The sequence below is a fragment of the Mandrillus leucophaeus genome, unplaced genomic scaffold, assembly GCF_000951045.1.
Source record: "Mandrillus leucophaeus isolate KB7577 unplaced genomic scaffold, Mleu.le_1.0 Scaffold1619, whole genome shotgun sequence".
Classification (NCBI taxonomy): Eukaryota; Metazoa; Chordata; class Mammalia; order Primates; family Cercopithecidae; genus Mandrillus; species Mandrillus leucophaeus.
The window spans coordinates 62599-72712 of record NW_012101609.1 but is presented as its reverse complement, the minus strand read 5'-3'; the positions used below and the strand labels follow the sequence as shown (position 1 = coordinate 72712).

The 10114-nt window shown below is 38.6% G+C and overlaps 1 pseudogene across 1 annotated transcript; it reads left to right on the top strand.

Moving 5' to 3' along the window:
• The first annotated feature begins 367 nt into the window (after positions 1-367).
• On the top strand, positions 368-703 carry LOC105536634 (annotated as a pseudogene). Its single transcript, XR_001005619.1, has one exon. The product of XR_001005619.1 is annotated as a metallothionein-1F pseudogene (transcript).
• The last annotated feature ends 9411 nt before the right edge of the window (positions 704-10114 follow it).

Below are 10114 nucleotides of genomic sequence, written 5' to 3'. Positions count from 1 at the left end.
AAAGAAAGAAAGAAAGAAAGAAAGAAAGAAAGAAAGAGAAAGAAAGAAAGAGAAAGAGCAAGCAACCAGGCAAGCAAGCAAGCTCCATTTATCATATAATAAAAAATACAACAAGGAAGTTTTCTGTTGTTGTTGTTGTTGTTTCACTCTTTGCCTAAGTTACAAATAAAAAGTGTTCTCTAAAAATTCGTAACAATAGGACATAGGCTGCGCCTGTGCATGCACAGGGCGAGGAGACCTTGGCTAAGCGGCGGAGGCGCCCAGTGGAGGTGAAAGCATTGGCGGAAGGAAAGCACAGCGGTAAAAATGCAGAGCTGGAGTCGTGTTCCCTTCTCGCTTGGGAACTCCCGTCTCGCCTCGGGTTGCAATGGACCCCAACTGCTCCTGAGCCGCTGGTTTCTCCTGTGCCTGCGCCGGCTCCTGCAAGTGGAAAGAGTGCAAATGCACCTCCTGCAAGAAGAGCTGTTGCTCCTGCTGCCTTGTGGGCTGTGCCAAGTGTGCCCAGGTCTACATCTGCAAAGGGGCTTTGGAGAAGTGCAGCAGTTGCACCTGATGTCGGTTCAGCCCTGCTCCCAAGTATAAATAGAGTGACCCGTAAAATCCAGGAATTTTGGTTTTTGATACCACCTTAAACCATTTGCTACGTTCCTTTTTCTGTGAAATATGTGAGTAATAATTAAACACTTAGACTTGAAAAAAAAAATCATAACAATAGGCCTGCCTTCACCTGGTTAGGGAACCTGAATTTAGATTATCTGCAGTGTACTGCCAATAAATTAGAATAAAAATGTCTTTAGTCTGGTCGCAGCCCTTCATTGTTTCACAGAAACAATGTACACCTCAATGAAACAACATGTTCTCAGCTAGGGAAAAGGATTCCTTAAAGACTAGTACTTCTCAACATATGTTCAGGGACCATGAACATCAGCATCACCTGGAACTTGTTACAAATGTCCATTCTTGAGCCTCAACCAAGACCTACTAAATCAGAAGCCTAACCCTAACCCTAAGGAAATGTTGACATTTAACAATCTGTGTTTCAATAAGTCCTTCAGATGATTCTAATTCAAGCTGAAGTTTGATAACCACTTTTCTAGATAAAGCCCTACTGAAGATGAACCTACGATTCTAAGTCACAAAGCTTTCTAGAAAACTACATATCATAAGCAACTAAACTTCATCTGACCTGTAACAGAGTTTGGGACAAACTTCACAATGTTGCACTGCATGGGTTAAGAAATAAGGGTTACAAAGAACACTTGTATAAAGTAAGGAAACCTACATATACAAGAGAAGAAAAGGTGTGAGACCCCTTTATTCTGGCATCACCAAGAAAGATTTGCCAAGATCTGAAGGATGTTATTCCATAGTGTGGATCTATGACCCTGTAAAAGAAGATCACCCTCCTGTAATTCTACTGATTTTTAGGGCCAATGTGAGGAATCAATCTTGTTAATTGATTGCCACATAGATCGGTAGACATTAAGCTGTCTAGATTTCATGGGCCATATGTATAGAAAAATTGTATTGTGATACTAGCCACAAAGAATCTGGAAAACTTGGTGTACATGAGTACTTGTTTGGTAGAGGAAAACATGGGTCTAATAACAAACTGAATGGATGCAAACTCCCTTGCTGGTAAAAGGGAGAGCCTCCGGTTCCAGTGTGATCTTTGTCAAGTCAACTCAAAGTGAATTCCCAGGGCCATTTTCAGACAATCTTGTTCATTGCATCACAACCACTAAAGACAAAATTAATAATCTTGGAGATAAATCTAAGAAAGGTATTCATAGTACAGCACAGAGAAATGAAGGGAAAATATGAGAGATTCAGATACATAGAAAACTGAATTAAAAGGTTCAACATACATGAATTTTGAATTACAGAGAAGAGAATACATAAAATAGAAAAGTGACAACAGTCAAAGAAAAGGAAGGCTTATATTTTACCCTGAATTATGAAAGACACAAATAATCAGAAGCAAAAATCAGAGTTAAAACTGCAATGATAAATAAAACTAAATCCAAAGCTATACATATCAGGGTTAAACTGCACACTCAATATTAAAAAATCTTAAAATCAATAAGAGAGAAAAGGCATATTACCTACAAATAAAAAATAAACAGGAAACATCGCAGTAGTAATAGACATTAGAAGTGCATAAAACATCCTCAGTTTTGAAAGAAAACTACTTAGAATTTTATATCTAGACAAATTATTTTTCAACAGTGATACCAATAAGTAACTATATAATAAAATTCAAAACAACTTAGTTGATGGTATAAGATCAAAGAATAGTGAAGTACTGGAAAATATGGTAAAATGGTAAGTGGTGGTTGAAGTTACAGCATTTTAATGTACTTATTCAGAAGGAGAATAAAAAAAGATATTGATTGACTTCACATATTGATTGACTTTAAACATAGAGAGTCAAGTAGGTATGCACATTTTAAAGGGAAATCACAAAACTAATAGAAATAGACTATCTTTCCACACAGTAGAGGGAAAATAAGAAAATATAAGGTAGAACAGGAGGAAAAAGAATGTATAGAAAAAGGAGGATAAGTAGAAAACACATGGTAAGATAGTAGAAATAAATATATTCATATTTGTCATCACCACACATATAAATGGACTAAACTCACTAATTAAAAGGTAAGTATTGATGGATTGGGCAGACAAACAAATTTATTTATAAATTATTCATGAGAGATACATCTAAAATACAAGTACATGCAAAGATTCAATGTGAAGAGATGGAAATGGACATGCAGGCAAATATACAAAAGAAGGCTGATAAGACTATCTTAATATTAGATAAAGCAAATTGTAAGGCAAAAAAAAAAACAACAACAACACTAGGAGTAAAGAGGGTCAATGCACAATGATAAAGTGAACAATTTAGCAAGACTATAGCAGTTTTAAAAGTTGAATGCATTTAATAGCATAGCCTGAAAATATTCAAAACAAAATTGAAATAATTATAAGAATTTGACAGTTCATAATCATAGTGGAGTATTTTCACACTTCTTTCTCAAGGACACATATTAAAGTATCTCTATGATATTCCATTAGTTTTTCTTATTTCATTCTATTAGCATGATAAATTTTTAAGGTTTAACAGAAAGAAAATTTAACTAAATGATACAGGAAGTTACTTCAGTATGATAAGATTGTGGTTTATTACTATTCTCCTTCATTTTAGGATTGTTCCAATATACTATAATTCATACATATTATTTATATAAGTAAAATAAACTATTAAAATTTTACCTTAAAAATAAACAAAAAGTAAAAATAATTATTTCTCTAGCATATAGCATAATGCTTAGCACAGATTAGGCTTTCATTTAGAAATGGTTGAACTACACTCAAGATCATTTGAAAGACACTGTGGCAATATGTAGTAGAAAGAACACTCTTCTAGGAGACTTGGGTTTAGTAGAGCTCTGCCATTTACTATCTATATAGTCTTCAGAAATTCACAGTATATTTGCCTTACTTTAAAATGTATAGAATAAATTCTTTGCTGACAACCTCAAAAAACTATGATACTTAAATGAAATAATGTATGTAAACATGTTCTGGAAACAATAAAATTCAAAGAAATGCAGCCTACCGTTAAAAGTACACCCAGCTGAATAGGAGTTAGTTCATCAGTTGTCATCACCCCCACTTTTATGCAGTAAAACCCTGGCCATGAAAACTGCTGTATTTCGACAGAGAAACCAGGTACAATACACAGTGTCGAGGAGTAACAAGCCATGGTGAGTACCATTATAGGTGGTTACTATAGTTTAGATGTTTGCTCCAAAAAGCTCATGTTGAAATTTAATTTCAATATTGGAGTTGCGGACTAATGGGAAGTGTTTGAATCATGGAGGCAGATGCCTCATGTATAGATTAATTCCCTCCTTGGCAGAGGTGGGGAGTGGGTGGGCAGGTGGGTGATTGAGTTCTTACTCTTCCCAGTTCCCAAGACTGTTGGTTGTTGAAAAGAGTTTGGCACCTTTCTCCCCTCTGTCTTGCTTCTGCTGTCACCATGTGATCTCTGTAAATTCCAGCTCATCTTTGCCTTCTGTCTTGAGTGGAAGCAGCTGGATGTCCTCACCTGATGCCCAATTTTGAATCTTCCGGGCAGCAGAACTGAGCTGAATAAATCTCTTTGCTTTTTAAATTAGCCAGCTTCAGGTGTTCATTTACAGCAACACTAAACTAGCAAAGACAGTGACTCATGTAGAAATGACAGTAAGGCAGGCATTGTTCTGATTTACTCAGCTCTATCCAGGTGGTCTTGTTGCATCAGCAATGCAACAAATAGGGTTTCTGCAGAATTTTTCCCGCAGTATCAAGTAGAGCATTTTGCTGGGAACTGAGCCCACTGTGCAGCTTTATCAAATAACATGATTTCAGTGACACTGGGAGGACAGTAGTAGTAATATTAACAAAGGTAAATTCTAATACAGTATTTGCTATGTGCTTCTCACCCTTCACAGAATACATCTGAATAAAATAAGAGTATTCCCCTTTCTGTTTTGAGTAGTGAATTTGGCTAAGCAAGCAGAGTTCCTCTGTGGGGTAGGGGGATAATGAGCAGAAATGGGAGGACAAGTAGGCTGAACTTAGATCTGAAGCTCAAAAACTGTATGCCATGGAATGCTGACACTCAAGGGGTTGCATCCTCATCTTTTCTGATTTTGGGAAGGAGGTTGGAGGCAGTGGAACACTATCTGCCATCTTTTGAAGTAAACACAACACCATCACCACTATCACTATCACCTCCAATCCTACTAGTTCTGCTTGCAAAAACCATAAGCTCATGTCAAGACCTAATTTCCCAAATAGTGTCCCCTTTTGATCATTGCACATTTTGTTGGCTTCTTTGACTTACTGGAAGACTGTTTTCTCAATCTAAATCTTTTCTAATACTACCTAAAGTGTTTGCTGAAGCCAAGAAATTCCAAATATAGTTTACATCAATCTAATTGGCTTAAAGATTTCTATCTGTGGTCTTGTTTCAATTTTATGACTAAACTTTAAACTGGTTTCTTAGAACTTTCAGGTGATCCTACTACAATTCTTAGTCTATCTTCGTCCTCTTTTCCCCTGATTCGAACAACTATTTCGCACCTTTGCAAGCATCTAATATTGTCTCCCCTTTCCTCACTCTCAACTGATTAACATGATTATTTCATGGAGGAAATACAGGCTATCTTAAGAGACCTACTGCAAATCCTAACACCACATTTACCCATCTAACTAAATCTGTACCCGCATAATCTGCTTTACTCCAATTATGGATTTTGTTCCTGCAAATAACTTTTCTCTCCTACGACTTCAATTTATTCCTATACACTAGGTCCTCAACCTACAAAGATGCTGAAATAGCTCACATCTTAAACAATATCATCATCAACAAATTCCCTAAACCCCAAATTTCATATAGGTTACCACTTCTTCACTTCTTATCTGTGATAACTTTCGTAGCAACCCCCACCTTTAAAAGTGTTGTCTCCACATAATTCTCATTAGTTTTCCACATCTCACTGTTTTCCAAATACAATATAGTTAAGTTTTGTTCTCAGGACTTCACTGAAACCACATATTGTGATCCCCAGTGACCTCCACAGTTTTTTAAAACCTAGGGTCCATTCTCATCCTAATTTTATTTGTTTTTTCAGCAGCATTTGACACAATATATCACTTTTCCTGTTCATGAAGCACATTCGTCAACTGGTTTGATGCAGGTTGGAACTTGCAGCTGCCCAGTCTCTGGAGAGGGGAGGGGGACTGGGTTTTGAGCTCAACCATATGGCCAGTTAGTTAATCAATCATGCTTAAATAATGAAAAAAATATAAAACTCTGAACAATGAAATTCAGGGACGATTCCTGGTTGATGAGCATATCAATGTACTGGGAGGGTGGCACACTCTGACTCCATTGGGACAGAAGCGCCTGTGATGGGAACCCTTCTAGATCTTGCCCTCTGTCCTTTTTCATCTGGTTATTCATCTAAAATCTTTATAACAAAATGGTAAGCATTTTGTGTGTGGTGCTTCCTGGGCACTGTGAGTCATATAATTAATTATTAAACTTCAATAATCTTCATCTAGTTTATAGGGACCTAGTGTATAGGGATACATTTTGGTGGTGTGGGAGGCCCCAAATTTCTAGTCAGCTATGCAGAAAAGAGGGTAGGCTGGGGATTCCTCATATGGCTGGAATCTGAAGTAAAAGCAGTCTTCTTGAGGCCCTTGCCCTTTAACTTCTGGGTTTTGATGCTAACTCCAGGTAGATAATGTCAGGACTGAATTGGATTGTAGGACACTCAGTTCCTTCTGAGCGAAACTGAGGTGTCTGAAAATTGGTATCAAAATGCAATCACCTCCTCGCAACAAACAGTCTGACATCTGTTTATTTTAAAGTAGATATTTTGACTATTGAATTATTTCTGAGATGGAGTTTCACTCTTGGTCCCCAGGCTGGAGTACAATGGTGTGATCTCGGCTCACTGCAACCTCCGCCTACTGGGTTCAAGAGATTCTCCTGCCTCAGCTTCCCGAGTAGCTGGGATTACAGGCCTGCACCACCAAGCCTGGCTCATTTTGTAATTTTTTTAGTAGACGGGATTTCACCATGTTGGCCAGGCTGGTCTCGAACTCCTGACCTCAGGTGATCCACCTGCCTCAGCCTCCCAAAGTGCTGGGATTACAGATGTGAGCCACCATGCCTGGCTGACAATTGAATTTTGATATGTGAAGTCAACACCAATTTTCTATTTTCTTATTTAATCTTCCAATCAATTAACTGTTAAATTTGATGCTGTGTGGGTTCCAGTGTGTATAGAACCTGGCACCATATTGGTGTTATATTAATGTTAAATAGCAGCAACGTTAAAACCACATAACCCTGCAAGTCATTACAGAGAATGAGTCATCATTCCTTGATATAAATGAACCTGTAAGTTATTACAAAGGATGAGTCATCACTCCTTGATATAAATGAACTTTAAACATTTTACGCATTTAAAGGTTTGAGAGATTTTCTATTAATACTTATGGGAATAAATGTTAAGCTTTTAGTTAAAAATCTGTTAAATCTTAAGCAGGGAAGAATAATGGATATCATAAAACACAAAGAAGGGAATACACTTTAAAATTGCTTTCAATTTTCTTGATGACTTAAATCTCAAGAGGGAATCAGCATGAAATGTCCACTACATGTTGTTTCAATTAGAATAAACTAAAAAAAGATTAGTTGTCTTCATTGGGCATCAAATATTGTATGCAGTTAGTATTTTACTTGCAAAATGTTTATTAATTATTTGGTCTTCCTTTAAAGTTATATATGAAGATCTACTCAGATAAGATGCTGCCATTACTCAGAATTTCAGCAAGGACACTGGCATTCAGTAGGTAGGTGTTTGTTATACATGCATAAAGGTACCCATATAATAAATGCCATACCAAAAAGAATGCACTAAAAACACATTTTCTTCATTGTGTTTATGTCACATTGTCAGAGATTTGCTTGCCTTAAATGACATCCATCTTCCGTGCCATTGCTTTTGCCCTTAGGAGCATAAAAAGCTTCTGGACTTGATTTGAAAATATGGCTACATTTGTTCTAATACTATTTCTTCTCAAGATACATGTGCCTTGAGGGGAAAAAAAAAAGAAAAAAAAACAGATCTAGAAAGCAGAAAGAGAAAGTCTTTTCTTTTTTTCTCCACCCCATTGGTGCCATCCAGAAACGGAGTGTTGATATTTATTATTTGGATCAAAAGAGAACCAGACTTGACTCATAGATGTTTCAGCATTATAGAGTAGTGTATTTGTATTCTAGGGCTGCTGTAACAAACTGTGTGACTTAAATAACAGAAATTTATTGTTGCATAGTTCTGCAGGCTAGAGGTCTGAGATCAAGGTGCTGGCAGGTCCATTTTTCCTTTGAAGACACAAGGGAAAGATCTGTTCCAAGTCTGTCTCCTAGCTTTTGGCAGTGTAACTCCAGTCTTCATATGGCATTATCCCCATGGGTTCAAATTTCCTTTTCTTATGAGGACAACAGTCACAGCGGTTTAGGGGCTCAGCCTACCCCAGTAAGACCTCATCATAACTTAACTAAAAGTGTGGTGCAGCAGCCACAATGTGGAAAGGAGTCCAATCCCTTTGCTCTGGGAGCCCCCACTCCCTCATTCTTCAATAGGCAGGACCCCTGGCACATGACTACAGAACAGCTGCCACACCTATGGCTGAACAAATATACTGGTCGTGGCTCTGAATTTCCTGGGGCAAGACTCCCAGAGGCAACTGACTGCCCCCACTGCCACTGCCACAGCAGTGGTCAAGACCCTATTGCTGATCGTCTGGGGGAAAATAACAAAAAGCCTGAAGTCTACACCTGAACTTACAGTATGCCACAGTCATCATATGGAGAGTAGACCTGTCTCTTCTCCCTCTGAGCTCCTGACCCCCAACTCCCCAACAAGCAGAGCCTCCAGCTCACACCAGCAGTGGAGCCACCCCACCCCCAGTAGCAGCTTCTCCATATTTCTGGGAGGTGGAGACCTCAGAAGCAATCAAAAGCTCCTCTGCCCCTGCCTCTGCGGTGGCATTAACCCTGCTACCTTAGGACTGGTGAAGGAGCAAAGACCCTAAGTGTCTTATCCACACCTCTAGCAAGCTACAGCAGACTCAAAGAAAGAAGGCCAGTCTGCACCCTATGGGTCCCTCCCCATGCCAACCCACGACTCCTCACCAGTCAGGGCCCCACTGGCTTGGGTTCACATCATGGACCCCCCTGTCCTGGGCAGATCACACTGAGCGATTGCTGCTGTACATCTCTCTGGGATCTAGTTCCAGGAAATAAGTGAAAGACCCTCGGCCACAACCTCTGCTGAAGTTCCTTCCTTTGCTGCCTTTAAGTTGGGAAGGGAACATAAACCCTGAGATTGTCCCAGAGCTGTGGTGGGCAGTCTTGGAAGGCTAAGTCATGATCTACAGCCAGTACGCAAGTGAGAGAGGAGCCCACAACTTCAGAGCATTGAGAGGGAGCACAGTTGCAACTGTGAGAAAATATAGGGGAGACGTGACTGAACAAGAGCCAACCTACTGACTGTTATGCCAAAGCACCATCTAGTAAATCACACCCCAAAACTTCAACACCAAAAATACTTTGCTAACATATTCCCCTGTAAAACCAAAGACAAGAAGTCAGCTACAAATAAAGAGCCTGCATAAAGTCTTAGCCCTGTGAAAACACCCCAAAAAGCAGTCTGCTGACTGTACTCAATCTATATCACAGATAAAGGAACATCCACAAACAGAGATGAGAAAGAACTAACATAAGAACTCTGGCAACTCAAATGAACAGAGTGTCTTGTGTCTTCCAAACGACTGCACTAATCTTCCAACAGGGTTTCTTAACAGAGTCAAGGTGGCTGAAATGACAGAAATAGAATTCAGAATATGGATAGGAATGAAGATCATTGAGATTCTGAAGGAGGGCAAAGTCTGATCCTGGGAAAATAAGTATCACAATAAAGTGGTACAGGAGCTAAAAGATGAAATAATCAGTATAAACAAGAACCCAACTGCCCTGATAGTGCTCAAAAGCATACTACAAGAATTTTATAATGCAATTGCGAGCATTAATAGCAAAATAGAACAAGCCGAGGACAGAATCTCAGAGTTTGAAGAATGGCTCCCTGAAGTAAGAGAGCCAGACAAAAAAATTAAAAAAAAAAAAAAAAGAAAAAGAACAAACAAAACTCCTGACAAATATGGAATTATATCAAGTGGTCAAATATATGAATCATTTGTGTCCCTGAAAGAAATGAAGAGAAAGGAAACAAATTGGAAAACATTTTAGGATTTCATCCACAAAAACTTCCCCAACCTCATTAGAGAGGGCGACATTCAAATTCAAGAAATACAGAGAACACCAGCAAGATACTACACAAGAAGATCATCCCCTAGATACCTAAATACCATCAGATTTTCCAAAGCCAAAATGAAAGAAAAAATGTTAAATGTAGCTAGAGGGAAAGGACAGGTCACCTAAAAAGGAATCCCATGAGACTAACAGCAACCTTTTGGCAGAAACCCTACA